This window comes from Schistocerca americana, chromosome 4 (genome assembly GCF_021461395.2).
Source record: "Schistocerca americana isolate TAMUIC-IGC-003095 chromosome 4, iqSchAmer2.1, whole genome shotgun sequence".
In the NCBI taxonomy this organism is placed as follows: Eukaryota; Metazoa; Arthropoda; class Insecta; order Orthoptera; family Acrididae; genus Schistocerca; species Schistocerca americana.
The window spans coordinates 178,184,927-178,209,927 of record NC_060122.1 but is presented as its reverse complement, the minus strand read 5'-3'; positions in this window follow the sequence as shown (position 1 = coordinate 178,209,927).

Sequence of the window (25,001 nt, the reverse complement as noted above, 5' to 3'; positions counted from 1 at the left end):
TTTCATTCTTGGAGATGTGATTCGTCTGTGCTACTAAACGAAAGTAGTTCCGGTTTTTTTTATATGAAACGTCTTCAGTGACCGGTAATAAATGCTGGTGTTATGAAATTTTTTGTTTATATAATTATCACAAATATATTGCCATATCACAGCTTTTTGTTATTTTCTTATGGCTAGGCAAGGTACAATTTACAATTTTTGGAGTGCGTGTTTCATAAGATAAAATTACTGTTTGACTCTACGTACGACTTTGTGAGCCTGTTATTCAACATGTGTAGTCGTGGAGTTGTATTTAGTTGGTCAGCACGAACCAAGATTTCCGGTGTTTCTAAAGTTGTTTCAATTGAGCATTTCACCTCCACAGCGTGTTGGTTGTTTGGGTTTACTGTATACAGTGTTATCAACTGTTCATTTTCCCATGGTCTTTCGTTTGTGTGGTGGTGTCCACGTATACATCGTCTGTCCAAAAGTACCCGGACGCAAAATAGGAAATCCTAGTTAAGTGAAACAGCACTAGTAACGTGAGATACTGGTTTATGAGAGTCGTTCAAACGAAAAGGTACGGAACATCACTGTTGGTATAATTGAAATCTTTATTCGTAATTAATCACCAGGGGCCAGAACATAACTATCCCGCTTTTTCACGAGCCGCAGGATTCCATGTTCCCAGAATTCCTGTGGCTGTGACAAGGAAGAGATATCAGATCCAATATTAGGGTCAGAATTGAAAAGAGCTTTGGATGAGCTAACATCAAATCTAGCGGAAAGGATAGACAAATTCCATCAGTAGTTCCAAAATCGTTTGGGGAAGTGGCAACAAAACGTCTATTCACGCTAGCATGCAGAATGTGTGAGACTGGCGCTATAGTCTGGGAAAAACAACATCCACACAATTCCGAAGACAGCAAGACCCGAGAAGTTCGAGAATTATTGCACAATCTGCTTAACAGCTCACGTAACCAAGTTTCTGAGAAGCACAATATAGAGAAGAAATACGCAGACATTCGGGGATCTTAGATGGCTATCAGTTTGTCTTTAGGAAAGGAAAAGGCCCAGAGAGTCCGTTCTGACGTTACTGTTGATAACGGAAGCTAGAATGAAGAAAAATAAAGATACATTCATAGGATTTGTCGACCTAGAAAAAATTTTCAACGTTGTAAAATGCTGCAAGATGCTCGAAATCCTAAGAAAAACAGGATAAGCTATATGGAAAGTCAGACAATATTCAATATGCACAAGAACCATGAGGGAAGAATAAGACTGGAAGACGAAGGATGAGTTCAGAATGAGATTTTCACTCTGCAGCGGAGTGTGAGCTGATATGAAACATCTTGGCGGGTTAAAACTGTGTGCCGGACCGAGACTCGAACTCGGGACCTTTGACTTTCGTGGACAAGTGCTCTGAAAGCTGTGAGTACGGGACGTGAGTCGTGCTCGGGTAGCTCAGATGGCAGAGCACTTGCCCGCGAAAGGCAAAGGTACCGAGTTCGAGTCTCGGTCCGGCACATAATTTTAATGTGCCAGGAAGTTTCGAACGGCGAATTTTTCGGATTGTGAAGTATGTACCACAGGGATGCGTTCTTTCGCCATTACTTTTCAATCTACACATCGAAGAAGTAATGTTGGAAACAAGAGGAAAGTTCAAGAGCCGGATTAAAACTCGAGGGGTGAGGGTATCAATGATAAGATTAATTGATAACATTGCTATCTTCAGTGGAAGTGAAGATGAATTACTGGATCTGTCGATAGTGATGGACACTATTGAATACAGAATAGGGATTGAGTTGAAAACAAAGAAAGATGAGAGGAATGAGAAGTAGCAGAAATGAAACAGCGAGAAACTTAACTTTAGAATTAGGGATCAGAACGTAGACAGTTATGTTTGAGGCGTAGCGCCCTACATCGTGCCTGTTGAGATCGTAACAGCTGTGAAGAGACGTGCAGTACGAGTCAAGCGCAGGACATGTGGCGTTAGATGCCAAAGCGCATGCACTTTCAAGGCGGGCTAGTAGTCACTGGGCTCAGCGCCCTTCTGCCTATACACTTGTAGGAAAAAAATGGTTCAAAAGGCTCTGAGCACTATGGGACTTAACTTCTGAGGTCATCAGTCCCCTAGAACTTAGAACTACTTAAACCTAATAACTTAAGGACATCACACACACCCATGCCCGAAGCAGGATTCGAATCTGCGACCGTAGCGGTCGCGCGCCTCCAGACTGTAGCGCCTAGAAACGCTCGGCCACCCCGGCCGGCACACTTGTAGGAACATATGGTGACACCAACAGCGGCGAGTCTGTTGAATTGTAACGAAAATTGACTGAACATGCCGAAATCTGGATTTCTAAGAATAATAAAAAGTAACGGGATTGCGACTGGCTGCTGTGTGCATCTCCTTCTTTACAATCTACGATCATTGTGCACATCGGTTCTGAGGGAATCAAAGTTTAATACTCATTAATACTGTGATTTTTCTGTGAAGAAATGTTTGAGAAGTGCCGTACAATGTGCAAGAGAGTTCGATGTAATGCATCGGGACATTACACTTTTGCCCCTGCCACATGATCGCTGTAGACCATATGTTCCCGAGGTATCTGAGACCGCTCTACCAAAGATAATCAAATATTAGACCATATCGTATACTAATATTAAAATTTTTAGAGATGATATATTGCTCAAAGAACTAATTAGACACTGAGCTACCTGGTTTCACCTGGTTCTAAGGATTAACTTTGTATACCGTCTGATTAAGGTCAATGCCCATACTTGACACTGCTATTTGTGGTGAATGGAATCACTGTTTTTAAGACTTTTGCTAATAACTTTGGATACTTATTATAAACCTTACTCAAAAAAAATCTTCATTTCTATTGTATTAGAGTCCATTGTCAACATACTGCCTTCACAGAGCGAAAGAATTTTCTTTTATTTGGCTTGAATTTCGCTATCTGAGCATATACGTTCGTTCGCAGGTACTAGCTACGAGGATTCATTGCTGACTACATGTTCCAACGTCTACGACTTGGCGCACACCAAAAGAAATACACTCAAGAATAAAAATGATGTGGTATTATAACCGTTAACTTAACAGACTTTGCAAAACGAAGCTTAGAATGTTTCCGAAACAGTCATTTATATTACTTGTGACGACTTATGAAAGTCAAATATTGACTCGAAACGCAAAAACTATAAACAAATGTAGAGTCTCTCGATAGGCAACGTAAATTTTTAGGTGAGAAAAGAAAACAAATTGTTATATGACCATTTTTGTAATAGCTGCCACATATCATAGTAAAAGTCCAATAAATTCAGAAATTCAGCCAATCCAAATTAACTCAGATCTCTAGATGAGTTTTACAAGCATGGGTAAAGATAATGTCAGAGACTGCCTTATCTAACCACTACGTTTCCATTTTAAATTCTTCTGGAGATTTGGTACATAGGACATCCACCGCTGAGAGGCATGGTAATTAATTTAGAGACCCGTTTCTGTCGGTGTTCCTACCTTGTGGCTGCCGGTGGCGGACAAGTTCCACAACATGCACTGACTAGAACATGCGCATGTTACACAGTACCAAATACTATAACTACATAACCTGAAGATGGGATTTTATAAGCTGTAGTGGTAGTGGTATAATAATAGGTAGTACAACTGAAGTGGATCTCTCCAAAATTAATTATCTTCTTATAATTACGTAGGCTACCGCGGCCAGAGTCAGTCGACATAAAAGTTTTCTGGGTTTGGTACCGCGTCATAATGTAAAAACTACTGCTGCTGTAGAGAAGCCAACGTTTCGGCCACGATTTCAGCGGCCATCTTCTTCTTGTGGTTTGTTTGAATGTATTTGGGAATATTAGTGACTGCTTGTTTAGCAGAGGCCTGCCGAGCAGGTGGGAGAGTCAATCCACTGGTGGAACCCAGTGTCCTGAGAGATGAAAGGCCCACGGCAGTGCAGAGAAAATATCTACGATGTGAAGTGAAATGAGAGCCCAACCACCTCTTTTGTAGTTAAGAACACATCATCCTCAGCCGTCAGGCAAGCACCAAGTGCGTAGTTTGTAGCCTCTGCTAAGAAACAGTGAGTAGTAGTGGAAAATGTAATAAGATGAAATCACTGTATCTTCGATACTGATGTAAGCTTCTGACACCACGCCTGTGCTATTTTGGGTTTTAACAGACTAGGCATTCTCAATATACACAATAATTTCATTGATCTGCTGCAACTATGAGTTGAACACAAGTTTCCTGCTAAATAGGCAGATGTGCTAACCATTACACCAACATAGCTATGTTCCTACTACAGCTGTACAGGCTACTTAAGTCCATTTCCATGATGATATCACGATTGTACATTGATAGTGAGCGATCGCGGAATCACGAAAGAACCGAGGATCAGCCAGCACAAGCCATAGGGCCCAAAAATTCTGAAGACGGCTTTAATATAAGTCGAAATCGGTAAATAAATAAATATTATTGCAATGTGACTGTTGATTTTAACCATACAACCTTGTTTTCCTCTCCTGGTTGCTCACCAAGCGGACATTACTGAGCATCTGCTCCCCTCCATCATATCCTCTGATCGCAACCAAAGAGTTGATCACTGTCGATATAAGGGCCAAATTGGATTTTCGTGGAAAGGTTAACCGTACTGCTGCGCCACGGCTCAAGGATGTAGGAGAGAATATTATACCTAAGTTTCTCCCATATGAATGTATACATTAACTCGTTTCTCACCCCTGAAAATTCCTCTAAATAGGATCTAGGGAAAATGATGAATGAATGAGTGAAGAAAGGAAGGAATTAATACAGCCACGTGATGCACTTTGCAGACAGGAAATTACAGACGTCCTACTAGGCTGGGTGCAGCAGTGAATAAAGTAGTGTACTGGATTCCGAAGAGATCCATCTGCCCAACTTGGATTCAAGTTTCCAGTGATTTCCTAAAATTGATTCGAGCGAATGCCTTTCGGCTCCTTAGAAAAATACACGTCAGAGTTTACTCTCCATCTTTGCGAGCTTCTGAAACATCTCTAACGAGGCCGTCGCTAATGGGATGATAACTGATCATGCTTCCAATATCGACAGTTTTTTGTAATGTGGTCAATTTAATCAAATAACAATCAATTTTAACACGATTTAATGCTTCTTGTCTACCGTGTAGCATCTGAGTACTTGGATACGTCCGGTTTTTTATAGTAGTTATAGTAGCAGTAGTAATACATTACTGACCATTAAAATAGCTACACCTAGAAGAAATGCAGATGATAAAATGGTATTCATTGGACAAATACTTTATACTAGAACTGACATGTGATTACATTTTCACGCAATTTTGGTGCATAGATACTGAGAAATCAGTACCAGAACAAACACCTCTGGCCGTAGTAACGGCCTTGATACGCCTGGGCATTGAGTCAAAAAGAACATGGATAGCGTGTACATATAGAGTTGGCCATGCAGCTTCAACACGATACCACAGTTCATCAAGAGTAGTGACTGGCGTGTTGTGACTACCCAGTGGCTTTGCCACCATTGACCAGACGTTTTCAATTGGTGAGAGATCTGGAGAATGTATCCAGAAAGGCGCGTACAGGACCTGCAACATGCGTTCGTGCATTATCCTGCTGAAATGTAGGGTTTCACAGAGATCGAATGGAGGGTAGAACCACGGGTCGTAACATATCTGAAATGTAACGTCCAGTGTTCAATGTGCCGTCAAAGCGAACAAGAGGTGACCGAGACGTGTAACCAATGGCACCCTATACCCTCACGCCGGATGACACGCCAGTATGGCGGTGACGAATACACGCTTCCAATGTGCGTTCACAGCGAAGTCGCAAAACACGGAAACGACCATCATGATGCTGTAAACAGAACCTGGATTCATCCGAAAAAATGAGATTTTGCCATTCGCGCACCCAGGTTCGTCGTTGAGTACACCACCTCAGGCGCTCCTGTCTGTGATGCAGAGTCAAGGATAACCGCAGCCATGGTCTCCGAGCTGATAGTCCATGCTGCTGCAAACGTCGTCGAACTGTTTGTGAAGATGGTTGTTGTCTTTGAAACATCCCCATGTGTGGCTCAGGGATCGAGACGTGTCTGCACGATCCGTTACAGCCATGCGGATAAGATGCCAGTCATCTGGACTGCTAGTGATACGAGGCCGTTGGGATCCAGCACGGCGTTCCGTATTACCCTCGTGAACCCACCGATTCCATATTCTGCTAACAGTCATTGGATCTCGACCAACGCGAGTAGCAATGTCGCTGATACGATAAACCGCAATCGCGATAGGCTACAATCCGACCTTTATCAAAGTCGGAAACGTGATGGTACGCATTTCTCCTCCTTACACGAGGCATCACAACTACTTTTCACCAGGCAACGCCGGTCAACTGCTGTTTGTGTGTGGGAAATCGGTTGGAAACTTTCCTCGTGTCAGCACGTTGTAGGTGTCGCCACCGGCGCCAACCTTGTGTGAATGCTCTGAAAAGCTAATCATTTGCATATCACAGCATCTTCTTCCTGTCGGTTTACTTTGGCGTCTGTAGCACGTCATCTTCGTGGTGTAGCAATTTTAATGGCCAGTAGTGTAGTAGGAGTGTGAAACCGCAATCAATAAACGCAATTTATTGAGACTTGTTCAAATCTGAAGGACATTGATGAATGACAACTGTAGAACTGTAGGTGGGGCGGGGTAGATCATAAATATTCAAATTGTCAATTACTCATTTTGTTTGGTTGCATTTGCTTAATTAATTAACATGAACCTTCTTGGAGTTCGAATTTCTGTTTAGAGTCACGTAATACTAGCGGTTTCGATATGAAACAATGAGGAAGCAGCGCCGTATGATATCCGTCTCTTTTCTACCTTTTATCCCGTCTAACTTTTAGTTTAACTTTGTAACCGGATGCCCTTTCTGTCGTGAAAGTCACCGGTTAATCTCAAGGTGCACTGTGATGGGTCACGCTAGCGTGGACACGTTTTCGTGTACAATCGAGCATTTGAACGAAGCGTCGTGGCAAATCCTACGTCATCACCGACAAACGTGTTCAGCGATTCAGCGTTGTACGATGCACGCACACAAAGTTACAGAGGCGAAAGGTGAACATGGCAGGAAAAATGTGCTCACAGTTCCTGGCTTCCGATCAAGTGTTCCAAGATTTAAAGACTTGAGAAATCACTATTGTCACTAGATGAAGATGATAACTGTTAAGGAACGTTTAGTTTCCAGTATTTCCAGATAGATAACAAAGATCTTTTGATTCCGCCAATGAATTCTTTTCATTCGTCAGTTTTCTCAGCAACGACCCACACAAACGAAATTGGTTAGCATAATAACGTACATATGTATTTCTTTCTTTTTGTTGTACATTTCATATTTTCTTTGACGCGTTGTCAATACTGTTTTATACTGTTAACCGACATCGAACATCATTGACCATCATCAGAACAACTGAACAGAATTAGGATAGCCTCCAGGTAATGATGTGTATAACTGTAGTCTGCGCTAAGATAGTAACAAAAACTGAAGTCTTCACACATCCACTTTTTGTGAGAACCTCGGTCACGATATGCTTTTCGTGATCAACTGAGTCGTGTCTCTGTACATCCTTCAGTCCATGTTGACTACCCGCAACTGCTGGCTCGAACGGTACTAAGAAAACGTGCCACGAAGTCCTATCCACACCCTGGGCAAACATAGCTTTAGAGGAAACGGCTTGTCACCTAGTGCCTGAGAATCTTGTAAGGTTCGTTCCTTGTTTTACTTGTGTGTTTTATTTTCTTAGCCAAAGATTGGGAGGCAACCCAGTATTTAGTGCAAAATAGTGGTAATCCGCCCAGGATGTATTGGCAGAAATGGTGATAATGTAGAAAAATAGCTATATGTTCAAGCTGTAAACTGATGTAAACCACTGTAGAAGTAAACAGGTCTATGTTCTTATAAAAAAATAGGAGACCTTAGTTTTGGGATTATCCTCGTAGATGCGGTTATTTTACCGTTTAGTTATTAATGTAGGTATAGGTGCGTATTTTTGTTAATGCTTCCTCCGTCCTCCCTTGGGTATGGGTGTGTGTGTTCATTAATTAAAACTTCCGCGCTGAATTGCCGTGGTCCATATATAAAACTGCTTCTCCTTACTGACGTTGTCCTTAGCGTAAATTAGCTTAAATTAGATTTAGTAGTCTGTAAACCTAGGGACCGACGATCTCAGCAGTTTGGTCCCATAAGACCTTACCGCAAATTTCCAATTTCTTTGTTAAATGATGTTGTATTGTCATTTTAGCCCTTAAAAGAGGTTTGTGCATCGAAACATGTTACTTTCATAAATAATGTACGTAAAATCACAGTTACATTGCGTCTTACCGCAGAAACTGATTACGAAAACAGCATAGTTTTTTTAATAGAGACTTGCGGATGTTTACAGTTAGTGAATACAGATTAGTTAGTGATAGTTACGTAGTAAGCTCCGATTTCAACAGGAATTTTTTCCAACTAAAGAAAGGGCGCACTCGAAAAAGAGCTACGTAACTATAATTAGCTGAAATGAGCAGTGAATCTCCTCAGGCGCAATTAAGCGGAATTTCGATTGAAAGAGGAGTCTCGTTTGCCGATGGAGGGATCCGGCGTCTTGTGTGCCCAAAGGATACGTCGAGCCGCCTGCCACGGGCAAAACTCCTCAGCTACTTCTCCTCCGAACAGTCTGCGCTTAGGAAAGTAATACACCGCCGGCAGCAGAGCACAAGGTAGAGGGGCTTCTTAGTTTACACACTGCTGCTCCCACCCCATGGAGAAGTTCACGCAGAGCTCCGCAAGAGGGCGTCGGCGGGCAAGTTTATTTCTGTGGAGCCGAGTTTACCCGGCATCAGCGCCCGGCCTGTGTTTCGCGCGCGACGCGAGGCTCTCTGAGGGGCCAGCCCCGCGCTCCGACGCCTCCGCTGCGGGGGCGGCGGGGGCGGAGAGCGGAGGCCGGCCGCCCGCCTGCTGCCGCCCCCCGGAGGCTGCCGGCGCGCCGTTGTGTAGCATAATAACAGTAAGGGCCCTGATGAGAGCAACAGATACCCGGGGGACGCCGGGCGCGCATTAAGCCGCGCTGGGGGCCGTTACACCGCGACAGCGCCAGCCGCCGCGCAGCGCCGGCGTAAAGTTAGCTTTTACCACTCAGCTGGGAGCGCGCGCCAGCGCATGCGCCAGTGGGGAACATGGTGGCGCGGGGCATTACCGCCGCCTCCGCCGGGAGCGCTCTCTTACCTGCGATGCACTTTCTTTGGAATTGGGGCCACCGCACCGCTCGGAATTCAGGCCCCACAGCGACTCGAGGGTACTTTCTTTTCGCTTTATTAGGTTTGCGACATTCGAGTGTAACCGAAACACTTTGAGGTGAATTAACCTAATATACCGAGATAAAAGGGCAGTGTCGCTTTTCGGCATCTGAGTTCCGGTGTGTAACAGCTGCGTGAAAACATTCTTGTTGTATAACGGAGAAGTGTCAGAACTCCATTTCCATATCTTGCTTTGTTTTTGTCGTGCACTTCAGTCCGAAGACTGTCTCAATGCAGCAGCACTCCACACTGGTCTGTCCTGTTCAAGCCTCTTCATCTCTGAGTAACTACTGTCACCTACATCCATTTGAACCTTCTTATTACAGTCACGCCTTGATCTCCCCTACCACTCCTTCCGCCAGGTGTGTGGCTGGACCGGAAACTACTCTGGGGGGACGACATTCAACACGTGATCAACAAAGCAAACGAGAGGCTCAAACAACTCTACCCTATGCTTAACAGGCGTAGCACACTGAATAGGAGGGTGTTTAGGTCCATGTGCACCACACTTATTCGACCCATGACGACATACGCAGCCCCTGCCTGGGGATACGCTGCGCCCACACGCCTCCGCCGTCTGCAGCTCATACAGAATGAAGTACTCAGAATCATAAGCAACGCTCCACGCTACACACGCACCGCGGACCTTCACCGGGAACATCGGCTGGATACCATCTTGCAGGTATTCCAAAAACTCTCCACACGACTGTACAATAACACGAGACAATCGCGCAAGCCGTTTATCCGTTCTTTGGATAACTACGACCACAAACATAGATGGAAACATAATAGACCAAAGAAACAATTGGCAAGGAACTAAACATCTATAGTCCATATCACGCTAACACGACAGTACCGGCGAGCCCCTGCAACACAGCTACTACTGGTAACCCCAGATGCTCGACCCGCCGAAGAAAAGGCAGCCGCAGGGAAACCGTACTGTACACAGCACGCAAACCAACCACACACACACACCCTACACTCGTACTCTTACTAACATAACCATTTCTTGCATGCACCTTCGCAGATAGCAAGCCGCTACTACCCCTTACTACCCGTCCTACTGTCGCAGAGGTTTCTTTCCCTTGGCGCTTGCCTTGGCACTTTTCATCCTATGCCCTTACAACCGCTACCCTTCGATCGCTTTCGTCCACTTTCCATCTCCTGATGGATTATGTTTATGAGTAATCTTACCTAGACGCATGGATAACATCACCACCCGAATCCTGTGACTCCTGATTCAAAAACTAACATGTTATACAGTAGAACTTTTGGTTTGGTCAACACGTTGGTGTGGGCGTGGAGGGGCCCCATCCTCCTCCCGCCAGAGTTTAGAGTCCCTCCTCAGGCATGGGTATGTCTGTTGTTCTTAGCATAGGTTAGTTTAAGTAGTGTGTAATTGAAGGGACCGATGACCTCTGTAGTTTTGTCCCTTAGGATTTCACACACATTTGAACATTTGAACATCCCCCAAAACTGTTACCTCTCAAAAATTCCTTTCTTACCAAACCGACGATTCCTCGACAGCTCATGGCGTACCCTACCAACCGATTCTTTCTTTTAGTCAAGTTCTGTCTTTTCATATCGATTCGGCACCTTCTAATAAGTTACTTTACCTATAATCCCACTTTTTAGCATTCTTCTGCAACGGAACCCATCGAAAGGTTTTACCGTCTTCTTTCCAGACTGCTTATCGTCCATGTTTCCATACAAGTCAACCCTCAACGCAAATACGACACCTTTATGAAACACTTCCCAACACTTCAGTTTACCTTCCGTGTCAACGAACCCCTCTTTTACAGGTATGCTTTTCTTCGTATAGCCAGTCTGTCATTTATATCTACTCTACTTCGACCATCATAGTTATTATCCTGCGCAAACAGAAAAATTTATACTACGTTTACTGCTCCATTTTCTAAGTCTCTCAGCATCACCTAAAGTAATCTGTCTACATTCTCTGTGTCACTTATGTTGATTTTTTATCTCATAAAATCTTTCCATAATAACAGTTATTCTTTTCCACTGCCCTACCAAGTATTTAGCAGCCTCTGACTAAGTTACAATGCCATCAGTAAATTGCAAATTTCTTGTTTCTTGCCCCTTAACTTTAATTACTTTTATATACTTCACCACGATTTCCTTTACTGTCTGATGAATTTACAGACTGAATAAAAAACTGCTTAGTTTCTTCCATTCTTTCTTTTGTCCTTCGTCATTCTAACTTGCAGTATGGTATACGTTGTAGTGTAACGACGTAAGTTTTGTATAATTGATTTTCTTTTGACATATGACCATGTGCAGACTTCGTCACCTACGTCAGATAAAAAACACTTCAAAATTATTTAAATTCTTTTTAAAATTGTCTCTGAATGGTTCTTGAACGAAACTGTAACTAAAACATCATCATTTGAGTCGTATGCGCAGAATTACGTCACTCAGTCCAATTGGTTTTCGCAAACCTTTTTCAATGTAGATGTCGTTTGTTTCTTCTCAGAAATTATATTAATGCAAGTTTTCTGCTTTAATAAATATTAAAACCACATTGAATAAACTTTCAAGACTCAAACTCACGATGAACGTTGTACAAAATTAATATTCTTGTCAAATAAATTAGTAATACTTCTTCCTTAACATAATTCTTCATAAATAAATTATCGGAACACGTATTTAAACTTTTGTAGTATACACTAGTTTATTATCTTCCTATATACTACATATAGACGTGAACCTGAGCCTTGACAAGATAGTACTGAACATTTACAACACCATTAAACTTTCTATGACGTCATTGTTGTAGAAACATTACAAATTCTTATTTTTTTAATTTTTCGAAGCACGACGCAACAACTCGGTTTCAGGATCTTCTGTTGCTCTTTGGCTGTCGATCCGCGACGTATAGTGGCCAGCAATTTTCTCTCTAGTGCCGGCCGTGAAGATGCTGTCTCCGTTCGTTGCGCCGCCCTCTCCGTACATGAAACATAAAAATAAATGCGAAACTTTAGATAATTCACAACAATTACAAATATTACAAAATACATAAACAAAACACTAAATGAAACTTATATTCACTGCAAACTGGGCTGACACTGGTGGATGGGTGACGCTTCAATTTCGCGTCCCACTACAACGTGCGAGTTGTGAAACCTTCCGCTCCCTGTAGTTTATCCCTGCTGGGTTCATAATTTGAAAGGTCTTATTCCTGTCAGCGTTGTCTGAAGCTTTCTCTAAATCCACAGATGCTGTAAATGTAGGTTTGCTTTTCCTTGCCGTATCTTCTGCGGCAAAACATTCGTGTGATCTTGCGTGCTCCTACATCTCTGCAGATCCCAAATTGATCTTACCCAGAGTCGGGATGCATCAGTTTTCTATTCTCCTGCAAATAATTCGTGTCGGTATTTTGGAAGCATGATTTACTAAACTGATGTCCTGGTAATTTCATACCTATCAGCAGCTGCCTTCTTTAGAACTGTAATTGTCACATGCCTCTTTATGTGTGAGGGAACATTAGGTGTACTGCCCCAGGCAATTCCCGCACCAGAACAAAGATTTATGATATGGATATTTGTGTCAGATCCGTTGCGAAAAAGCTGAACCCGCTAATACGTACACAACTTTCAGACCTATTGGAGTCCCTATCAGGTTCTACATGGAATTTGCGGCTTGTGTTTTTTGAACGTAATATACTGTAAACCCCTCGGAAAGAAGACGGTAACTGGAAAAAAGCAGAGATGACACCGGCTCACAAGAAAAGTGTTGAAGTGATACACAAACCTAGGATCCAATATTCTTGTAGTCCAATATCGTTATCATCCTGTTTCAGAACATTAGAACATGCAATGAGCGCCTCCATGACAACCACAATGAAATTCGAAAGCACTGGTATCTGAAACTCAACTTGTATTTTTCTCACATGACATACTGGAAGCCAACGATATAGATAAAGCATTTCTTGACGCTTGTCTAGTACTACGCCTACGCTTATTATTATCGTCCAGAGGATCGAGAGAAATATGTGACACTATATCTTGACAGAGAGGATGTGTCAGTATCTTGGATGGACAGTCATCGATGGATGTGGAAATAACTTCAATCGTCTCCCAGTGAAATTGTTTTGGAAATTTGTTGTTTATGTTGTCTATGGACCATCTGGAATGTCACGTCATGAATTTCCCAAATGATGCATTTATCTGCAAAGAAAAAAGCAGCACAAACAATCTGTCAGATGGAAAGGATCCAACAAACCACTGTGGGTTTCGACACGGGACCGTTGTGTCGATGTGATAAGTGTTATGAAACTGCTCAACAAACTCCAGCTGCAGACGCTACAAGGGAGGCGTTGTGCACCACGGACAGAGCTACTCTTCAAAATACAGGAGGGTACTTCCAAGGAAGAGTTGGAAAACCGGTTTCGTCCTTCGACGAATGTATCATGAAACGAATATAAGCAGAAAATTCGAGACATTAGAAGTAATACAGAAGTTTACTGACAACTGTTATTCCCACGTGCCATTATCGAATAAAACAGGGAAGTGGGGATTATATAGTGGAAATATAAGAGCTCTCTGTCACATACTGTCAGGTGGTTTGCTGAGGAATAGGTGTAGATGCGGAAAACTCTGAAGGATTTTTAAGTAAAACTGTCTATGTCAACGTTCTACATCAATATTCTTCACGTACCGTATACATTTATGTCTCATCATAGCTCTCTGGCGACAAACACATTCCTCCCGACGAGGGAAAAGTTTGTTGATACCGTCAATGTCGAATGATTCATGGTGTTCACAGCCACAACCTCACTTTCGCTTGCACCCTTGCATCACCATCAAAATGAAACTCTCGAAGGAGTTCTTTAGCTTTAGACACACTTAAAAGCTGGAAACGGCCAAGTCGGACTCCATGGAGGATGATCAATGACAGTGAACCCAAGTCGTCAAATTGTTGCAGGTATCGGAGCGCTCTTTAATGGTCTCCCATCGTCATTCTGAAGTAGAAGGTGCTCCCTGCGTGGACAAACTCTTAGAATTCGAAACTCGATTATAGCGTGCTGTTTCTCACGCGTCGACATAGTTACGTCACACACTGCCATGTTACGTGCAACAATTGGGAGCCCTTTGGCGCAGGGTTCCCAAACTGTGTTCCGCCGAACAATGGTGTGGGCTAGTGCTCCATGAAAATCTGTTAATAACAAAGGCGGTCTTTTCCGATAAGTTCACGTATTTTTAAAATCTTCTGAAGGGGAGCAGGAACGATGAAAATGACAAAATAACGGATTTTGGTTTTTCAATATAAAACTATTTGGAGTTTTCTGAATCAAACAAATCAAGTTTCACCCATCTAAGTGAATTCTAACTGTGTATTTTATCACTGCAAAGTTGACGCGCCACGTACACGATTGTAGCGACTTGGTGTGTCACCTCTGACGGCGCCGCTCGCTGGCTACAGGCAGGGTATCATAGCGGAATTAGACAGTGTTTCGTTTTCCAACGTTGTATGGCGTTGTCTCTGTGACAAGTGGCTGTACATATCGCTAAATATAAACGCTATACCGTGTGGAGTTTCCTTTGTATTGTTTAGCTGTTCAATTTTGCGTATTTGACGAATTTTGCTCGTACCTGTTTTACGTATTTGGTTTGTGGATATCAGTATGCCCCGTTTCAGTATTGCAGTGTTTAAGAAGAGGCACAATGAGTGGAACAAGAAATCTTTTGTTGTTTCGAAGGTAGATGCTGCTCAGACTGCTTCACCGACTACTCCAGGTGAATGCAGCTGAACTTCTTCCAGCTAGAAAATTTGTGACAGCAAAGAAAAATTTGAAAACTGTGAAAGTGACAGTAATGATGTGAATGAAATAATTAATATTTCCTTGCTCTCTAATATTTTGAAATCTAACGTATTATTCCAAGTTTGCAAAGAAAGAGGACTGGAACTGAAAATAACTTCACACATTGGATTGGCAGGTAAAATGTTATTGAAGTTTAACAAATGTTCTGCGGGAGTTTCGTTTTCTAATTCTAACAGTATTCCTCGTAGTGGTAATAATGAAAAGAAGGTGTATGATATAAATATTAGGCTAGTGTATGGCTTGCGTTGCATTGGCAAGGGCAGTGCTGCAGCGACAATGTTATGTGGAATTATGAACTTGCCAAAACCACCAACCAAGTTTGGATTTAATAATGAATTGGTGGGATCTTCTGCTGAAGATATTGCTCAAGCAGCAATGAAGAAACCAGTTGAAGAAGCTGTGACAGATAAAGAGAATTGTAGAGATTTTACTATTGCTTTAGATGGATCATGGCTACATAGAGGTCATAAATCTCTAAATGGAGTTTTGACAGCTACCAGTGGAGTCAGTTGCAAAGTAATTGATGTTGCTATTCTCTCAAAACATTGTAGATGTAAACGCAATACCAAGGACGAATGTAGTGAAAGTTGTGAAGCAAATTTTCATGGCACGAGTGGAGCGATGGAAGTAGAGGGAGTGAAAGCAATTTTTTCCAGATCACAGATACACTAACTATCTAGGAGATGGTGATTCTAAGGGATATAAAGCTGTAGACGAACTCATACCTTATGGCAATGAAATTCACATTAAAAAACAGAAGCGCATGGGGGCTCGCTTGCGCAAACTAAATGGTTCAAATGGCTCTGAGCACTATGGGACTTAACCGCTGAGGTCATCAGTCCCTTTGAACTTAGAACTACTTAAACCTAACTAACCTAAGGACATCACACAGATCCATGCCCGAGGCAGGATTCGAACCTGCGACCGTAGCGGTCGCGTGGTTCCAGACTGTAGCGCCTAGAACCGCTCGGCCACGCTGGCTGCGCAAACTAAAGCAAACATTACGATCCCAGAAGCTTAGTGACAATAAGACCCTTGGAGGAAGGGGAAGATTGACAAATGAAGCAATTGATAAATTGCAGAGGTATTATTGCAATTGGGCAAAACAGAAGAAGCATTTAGCATATGGGGACAGCAGTATGGGCATAATTTTTTCATACTGCATCAACAAATGAGCATCCACCACATGCACTATGCCCCACAGGTGATGACTCATGGTGTAAGAACTAATCAGCAAAGGAACATGCCCATGAAAACAGTTTGCCAAATGCTGTATTTGATGCAACTAAGCCCATATTCAGAGATTTATTACAACCAAGTTTATTGGAAAAGTGTTTACATGGGAAAAGAAAATTTCCAAATGAAAGTGTAAATTATTTAATTTGGATTAGGATTCCCAAAAGAGTGTTTGTACAGATAAAAACATTCCATTTTGGAGTGTATGATGCAGTGGCAACATACGGTGAAAGGAACATTATCACACCATTTCCACAATGCGCCTAATTGATGAAGAAAGACTAACAGGTGCAGGAAGAAGAGACAAAAGCCTACAAGATGCAGCAAAAGGGAAGAAAAGACCAGTGAAAAGGAAACTAACACTGGAAAAAGAAGAGGATGCTGATAATCAATCATATGAGGCAGGAATGTATTAAAAAACTTTGGAAGCCATTTAACGTAACTTTAGTTTTCATATTTGACGAACATTTTCTCAAAAACTGGTAACAGTATATGATGTGTTGGTAAATGTGCCAACACCTTGTAGATAGAGGCGGCCTAAATGCACGCTATCTAACGCAGACGGGCGTGAATTCTGGAACAGGATAAGTAGTGAATTCTAATAAGAAAATTATGCAGCTCCTCGAATACTTAACTTTATTCTATCCTTGTGGTACATCGCTCTTGATAATACAAATAAGACTATCTTCAGATACGGTTAATGGCGCCTTGCTAGGTCGTAGCCATGGACTTAGTTGAAGGCTATTCTAACTGTCTCTCGGCAAATGAGAGAAAGGCTTCGTCAGTATAGTCGCTAGCAAAGTCGTCGTACAACTGGGGCGAGTGCTATCCCGTATCTCGAGACCTGCCTTGTGGTGGTGCTCGGTCTGCGATCACACAGTGGCGACACGCGGGTCCGACGTGTACTAAATGGACCGCTGCCGATTTAAGCTACCACCTAGCAAGTGTGGTGTCTGGCGGTGACACCACAGTATATCGATGAAATTTATACATAACATTGTTTACTTCTTTTCCTTCATTTTTATAAGAAATTGAAAAAAATTTTCTATATTTCAAGAGTTATAGAAGAAAAAGTGCAAAATTTTAGAGAAAAAAATAAGCGCCTGTTTAAAAAACTTGTAAAACAAAAACCAATAAATATTTCTTAACATGGCTTTATAACTTTGTAGAGGAATATTCACTGAACATGTAGTCCAAATATCAGAGCAATATGTTTAATGGTTTTAGAAAAATGTTCCTTCTAATTGCTAAAATTAACATGGAGGAGATGGATCGTGCCGGCTGCCCTTAACATTCCTGTGTTATTAAATTTGATTTAAAACTGAACTAATCACTGAGGAAAACAAGTTGTTCTCAATTTTTTAAAACTTTCTTAATTTGATTATGCTACAAAATGGAAAGTACCAAGATTCTGAAAGTGTTCAGTCAAATGGAAATTCTGGGAATACCTGCTGCAGCCGCGTATTCTTGCAATCTGCGTCGTCGAAGCGGAAAACGTAGACTGCGTCACATGCATGATATGCAATATTTCAATCGGTATTGGGAAAAGAAGACAAAATTGGGAGGTCTTACGTTTCAGCATGCCCCCGTAGAAGAAGATGAGATTTCAATGTTGTTCAGTGGTTGGCAACTTGCTTTAATTATTCAGATGTTAACGTAGTATCCTGTGACTACAATGTCGCACTGCTATCAGTCAATTCATGAAAAAATCCTTGTCTGTAACAATTTGCAGGATGATCACGTACGCTCAGTGATAGGTTTATTGGCGGAACACTACGAAAATGGCAGAGAAAGTTACTTACAGGACACTCGTGCAATCCAATGCAGAATTTGTCTCAGTGTTGTGGGACCTGTACCAAATAGGAGCAACAGGGGACACTGGACTTAAACAAAGAACATCAGCCGGAGTGTTCAGCGGTTCGTTTCCCTCGTGGGAGACTGTCACGGAGTTGCCGAAGAACCAGAGTTGGCAGACTCTTGAAGACACACGTTAACTGTTGCGTGAGACCCTACATACAACGTTTCAAGAAGTCTGAAATGAAAAACTCCTTCTAGGCATTTTCTTTGATTAGACCAGCATGCTTTTCAATAATAGATAACGCCTGTATATCCTTTGTTCAGTTCCATCCAAGGTCGTTACCACTGACGATGTAAAATGCGTGCAACCTCAGAAAATTTGTTATTCACTCCACCAATTCCATCACGCGTTCCATCCTCGCATGTTTAACACAAAGTGAGCTCTGATGTATAGAGCAATATATTGCGTAGAGATAGACTGTCAAATGTTAGAATTTTTAGCAAAATCCTTAAATTCTTTCAGCTTGGTGTTCTAACGCAGTTTCATAGACAATTTAGGCTACCCGTTGATTATGTCACTAGAAAGTAAATACTGAGACTTCTTATCCCTTTTTCGTGTGGCTGGTCCAGGCGTAGGTTCGAGTTCTCCCTCGGGCATGAGTGTGTGTGTTTGTCCTTAGGATAATTTAGGTTAAGTAGTGTGTAAGCTTAGGGACTGATGACCTTAGTCGTTAAGTCCCATAAGATTTCACACACATTGGAACATTCCTATGCTTCACACTGATTTTTAAAGGATGTCCACGGTAGACGTCTAGAGTAAATTTTTTTTTGTGCTAACAGCCACTGACCGATGGACTTCCTTTATACCAAGAAAAAATACTAAGGATCAACAAAAAATGGTTCAAATGGCTCTGAGCACTATGGGACTTAACTTCTGAGGTCATCAGTCCCCTAGAACGTAGAACTACTTAAACCTAAGTAACCTAAGAAGACCACACACATCCATGCCCGAGGCAGGATTCGGACCTGCGACCGTAGCGGTGGCGCGGTTCCAGACTGTAGCGCCTAGAACCGCTCGGCCACTCCGGCTGGCAAGGATCAACGGCCTTTTACGGTAGGAGCGTGGGTGGTGATGGTGACGGTACTGTGGGTTACTGGGGTTTTGCTGGACATAGCTTCAATTTAATTAATTAATATACATATAAGGGTCGTTCAAGAAGTAACGGATGGAATTTCTTTTTTTCGGCCAATTTGGGACGAAAATTGAGGAATTTGTTGTGTTATGACATGGAATGTTAACCGCTTCAACCCCTGTAGCTACATGAAGTTCCAGCAGATGGTGGCGCTATGTTGTTGTTGTGGTCTTCAGTCCTGAGACTGGTTTGATGCAGCTCTCCATACGCTATACGTGGCGCTATACGTAGCACCTAAAATGACTTTTATAACGGAGATGCGTTCCAAGTAGAGAGCTGTCATTGAGTTTCCTTTGCCGGAAAATCAGATCAACGCAGATATTTATAAGTCTACGGAGACGTGACAGTGAATAAGGCACAGAGAACCGTTGGGCTAGGCATCTCTCATCATCACAACAGGATCGCGCAAACCTGTGAGATCTCCAACTTGCCGGCTGGTAGCACGTAGCTGAGACTCCTGCAATGCATCCGTCGCGACAAAAATGCAGACGAACTTCTCCTTCTCCATGACAAGGCCTCACACAAGTCTTTGCACTGGAAGCGAGCTCACAAAACTTGATTGGACTGTTCTTCCTCATCTATCTTGCAGCCATGATGTCGTACCTTCCGACTTGCACCTGTTATACCGAATGAGGCACACCACGAGGAGCAGCACGTTGCAGGAAACAGCACGTTACGGGGAGCAGGGCATTGGCTGCGACGTCGATCTGTGGAGCGGTACCGTCCTGGCGTACAGCACCATTAGTAAGGTGGCGTAAGGCTGTCGCACTGAACGAAGATAATATGGAAAAAGAGGGTATTGTAGCCAAAAGAGTGAGGAATAACATAGTGTACTATAATCCTGAATAAAACCAACCTACTTTCAGACATAAATATGTGCTGCACTATTTACAGCACACCCGTTGTGGATGTTGTCGAGCGTTTTCAGTTCTGTTGCAAGATACAAAAGTTAATGACGATTTGGGAACTTATCTTGATTTTAACTTTTATACAGCTAAAGAAACGAATCTACTTACAAACCCAAGGTTCCATGATGTGCCACATTTGTGGAAATATAGTAACCTGTTGTACAGAAACACAAACAGAAACAGGAACACTGTTATAAATACGGCACGCTCACATCTGCATGCTACAGAAATGATTTTGTGGAAACATTACTGCCTATCGAACAGAGATACATGTTTTTGTTTACAGCATGATGGCGCACTTGCAGACGTTGGACGAAGCGTCCGTTTTGGATGACGCTCTTTCTGGACCTTGGACTGGTAGACGTGGTCCGAAGTAATGGTCGCCTAGATCCACCAATTCCATCACCTGTTCCATGACAATATTTAACACAAAATGATTTTTGATGTATAGAACAACGACAAAGAGACTCTGATCTTTAGAAATTTGTTGTTCCATCGTCAGCTAAATCGCCAGTCATGACGAACGTCCTCCTCTGGGGGCACCTCAAGTCTACAGTGTACACCAACAAACACAAAAAAAAAAGACTTACCAGCCCGAGAATATCAGCAGTACCTGTACAGAAACACAGAGACGTTACGGTCAGTGTTCATCATTTTCCATTGACGACTTCAGATGTGTCCTCTGCAGGATGGTAATCAGTTTGAAAACCTTCTGCATAGAGGTAACCGTCATTAAGAGAGGGCGGATGGCGGTTAAATTCTACTTTTATGTTACAGGTCGTCGTTGACAATGATGAAATATTTTTTTGTATCATGCGTTAGTTTCTTTCTATTTTCTCAATCTCCGCTAATTACGACTTTATCCTATGGGACAAGACAATGAGTCACCAAAGTAGAGTTTTCTTGTGGGGTATGATATTTGAATCATCCTGTATGCTTTCACTTAAAATTAAAGTATTTTGATTCGTGCAAATACCTGTAAAATTAATGGTAGTCCTCCAGGACCAGTAACGTATTTTAATTAGACTGACAGAAGTAGAAATCACAGCACCAATAAATAATTAAGGCAGAGCTCTGAAATTTGGGGAATACATTTGTCTGGGTAACACATTGATGTGATTAACATTGTAAGATCACAGGTTAATGTTAAATGCAAGGATGCAAATGTGCATACATCTAGCAGTAGGGGTGCCGGATGTCAGTTTGTGGGATGTAGTTCCATGCCTGCTGCAGTTGGGTGATCAATTGAGAGACGGTTAATGCCGTTTGTGGATGACGCTGCAGTTGTCTTTCGATGATGTCCAGTATGTGCTCGATTGGAGACAGATCTGGTGATCGGGCAGGCCAAAGGAACGTGTCGACACTGTGTAGAGCATGTTTGGTTACAACAGCTAAATGTAGGCAAACGTTGTGCTGTTAGAAGGCATCCACTGGAACGCTGTTCATGAGTGGCAACACAACAGGGCGTATCACCAGACTGAGAAGCAATTTTGCAGTCAAGGTGTCTGGAATAACCGCGAGAGTGCTCCTGCCGTCACACAACATGGCAGCCCAGACGGTAACTCCAGGTGTAGGTCCAGTGTGTCTAGCACGCAGGCAGAGATACATGTTTTTTTTTTTTACAGCATGATGGCGCACTTGCAGACGTTGGAACCATGTTTCGGCCTTTTATGCCGAGACGGTGATTTTACATCTGGCATTTCATGGGGAGCCAATACCTTTCTTTATTTATGGGAATTTTGAGCCTGATGTCCCGCAGTATACAGGGTGAGTCGCGTAAGACGTAACACCTCCTTTATTCCGGAGGCGATTGCACGTATCGGCATGCGGTTTTCGGCTAATCGTAGCGGACTATGTGGCACATACTTTGCTACATGCACAAGAATCATAATGTTTATATTGACCGAGATAATGAGGCAAGTACATGTTTTTTAAATGAGACGCTATACTTGTTATACCATCATTCGAACGCTCTATAAAAGGCGCGTATAGTGATGTAACGCATGTTGCTATTGTGATTCAAACTTTGCTTAAAAGAAGGCGGATGAGGATTTACCTACGTAGCGTAGGCCGTGCATGCTGCATAGAGCCCGGCAACTCGGCCTGCGGGTCGCGCGAGGAGTGTTTACAGTTTGCAGCCGCTTCCGACCGCCTCGACCTTCAATCGTACAATATTTTCCAGCGTCTTTTAAGCGAAGTTTGAATCACAATAGCAACATGCGTTACATCACTATACGCGTCTTTTCCATAGTGTTCGAATGATTGTAGAAAAAATACAGCGTCCCATTTAAAAAACATGTACTTGCCTCATTATCTCGGTCAATATAAACGTTGTGATTGTTGTGCATGTACCAAAGTATGTGCCCCATAGTCGGCTATGATTCGCCGAACACCGCTTGTCGATACGTGCAATCGCCAACGGAATAATGGGGGTGTTATGTCTTACGCGACTCACCCTGTATATGTTAATGACATAAACTCAAACACTTGAAAATGGCACAAAAGGCTGAAACAGGGGTCGTAATTAAATAACAACAATACAGTTAAATGACGGTGTGTTCATTTAAAAATTTCTAAACAGTTCGTTGTGTCACTGCGGTGCCAACTGCTGCTGAAACTGCAGTTGCAAATGCAGTACGACGCCCTAGAGCCTTACGCCGAACACGATGGTCTTCCCTCTTGGAGGCCGGCCGGTGTGGCCGAGCGGTTCTAGGCGCTTCAGTCTGAAACCGCGCGACCGCTACGGTCGCAGGTTCGAATCCTGCCACGGGCATGGATATGTGTGATGTCCTTAGGTTAGTTAGGTTTAAATAGTTCTAAGTTCTAGGGGACTGGTGACCTCAGATGTTAAGTCTCATAGTGCTCAGAGCCATTTGAGTCTTCCCTCTTATAAGTGCCGTGTGACAGTCGGAAGCTCGATCATCTTGAGGCCGTACGTTCTCGTGATCACCGCTGTCAGCAATCATCTACAGTGAGTACATTCCTGCCATGTCTGTCTGCAATATCGTAGAAGGAACATCCAGCTTTTTGTAGTCGTACTAAACGAACTCGTTAGATCTCAGTGAGGTGTTCCCAAATGAGTTTCTGGCGCATTAAAGACATTCTAGACTAAAATCAACTCACCAAGTTTAATATCAAATGCAATTAACGCTCACAACTGTTACAACGTGTATTTAAATACACAAAGTACACATGATTCGTATCCTCATAGTGGCGCACATCTCATTCTTGGTACTGCGATTTTTTACCGTTAATATTTTTTTTTTGTCATCAGTCTACTGACTGGTTTGATGCGGACCGCCACGAATTCCTTTCCTGTGCTAACCTCTTCATCTCAGAGTAGCACTTGCAACCTACGTCCTCAATTATTTGCTTGACGTATTCCAATCTCTGTCTTCCTCTGCAGTTTTTGCCCTCTACAGCTCCCTCTAGTACCATGGAAGTCATTCCCTCATGTCTTAGCAGTTGTCCTATCATCCTGTCCCTTCTCCTTATCAGTGCTTTCCACGTATTCCTTTCCTCTCCGATTCTGCATAGAACCTCCTCATTCCTTACCTTATCAGTCCACCTAATTTTCAACATTCGTCTATAGCACCACATCTCAAATGCTTCGATTCTCTTCTGTTCTACCATACAACGCTGTACTTCAGACGTAATCCTCAGAAATTTCTTCCTCAAATTAAGGCCGGTATTTGATATTAGTAGACTTCTCTTGGCCAGAAATGCCTTCTTTGCCATAGCGAGTCTGCTTTTGATGTCCTCCTTGCTCCGTCCGTCATTGGTTATTTTATTGCCTAGGTAGCACAATTCCTTAACTTCACTGACTTCGTGACCATCAATCCTGATGTTAAGTTTCTTGCTGTTTTTGTTTCTACTACTTCTCATTACTTTCGTGTTTCTCCGATTTACTCTCAAACCATACTGTGTACTCATTAGACTGTCCATTCCGTTCAGCAGATCATTTAATTCTTCTTCACTTTCACTCAGGATAGCAATGTCATCAGCGAATCGTATCATTGATATCCTTTAACCTTGTATTTTAATTCCACTCCTGAACCTCTCTTTTATTTCCATCATTGCTTCCTCGATGTACAGATTGAAGAGTAGGGGCGAAAGGCTACAGCCTTGTCTTACACCCTTCTTAATACGAGCACTTCGTTCTTGATCGTCCACTCTTATTATTCCCTCTTGGTTGTTGTACATATTGTGTATGACCCGTCTCTCCCTATAGCTTACCCCTGCATTTTTCAGAATCTCGAACAGCTTGCACCAATTTATATTGTCGAACGCTTTTTCCTGGTCGACAAATCCTATGAAAGGATCTTGATTTTTCTTTAGCCCTGCTTCCATTATTAGCCGTAACGTCAGAAATGCCTCTCTCGTCCATTTACTTTTCCTAAAGCCAAACTGATCTTCACCCAGCGCATTCTCAATTTTCTTTTCCATTCTTCTGTATATTATTCTTGTAAGTAGCTTCGATGCATGAGCTGTTAAGCTGATTGTGCGATTATTCTCGCACTTGTCAGCTCTTGCCTTCTTCGGAATTGTGAGGATGACGCTTTTCCGAAAGTCAGATGGTATGTCGCCAGACTCACATATTCTACACACCAACGTGAATAGTCGTTTTGTTGCCACTTACCCCAATGATTTTAGACATTCTAATGGAATGTTATCTATCCCTTCTGCCTTATTTGACCGTAAG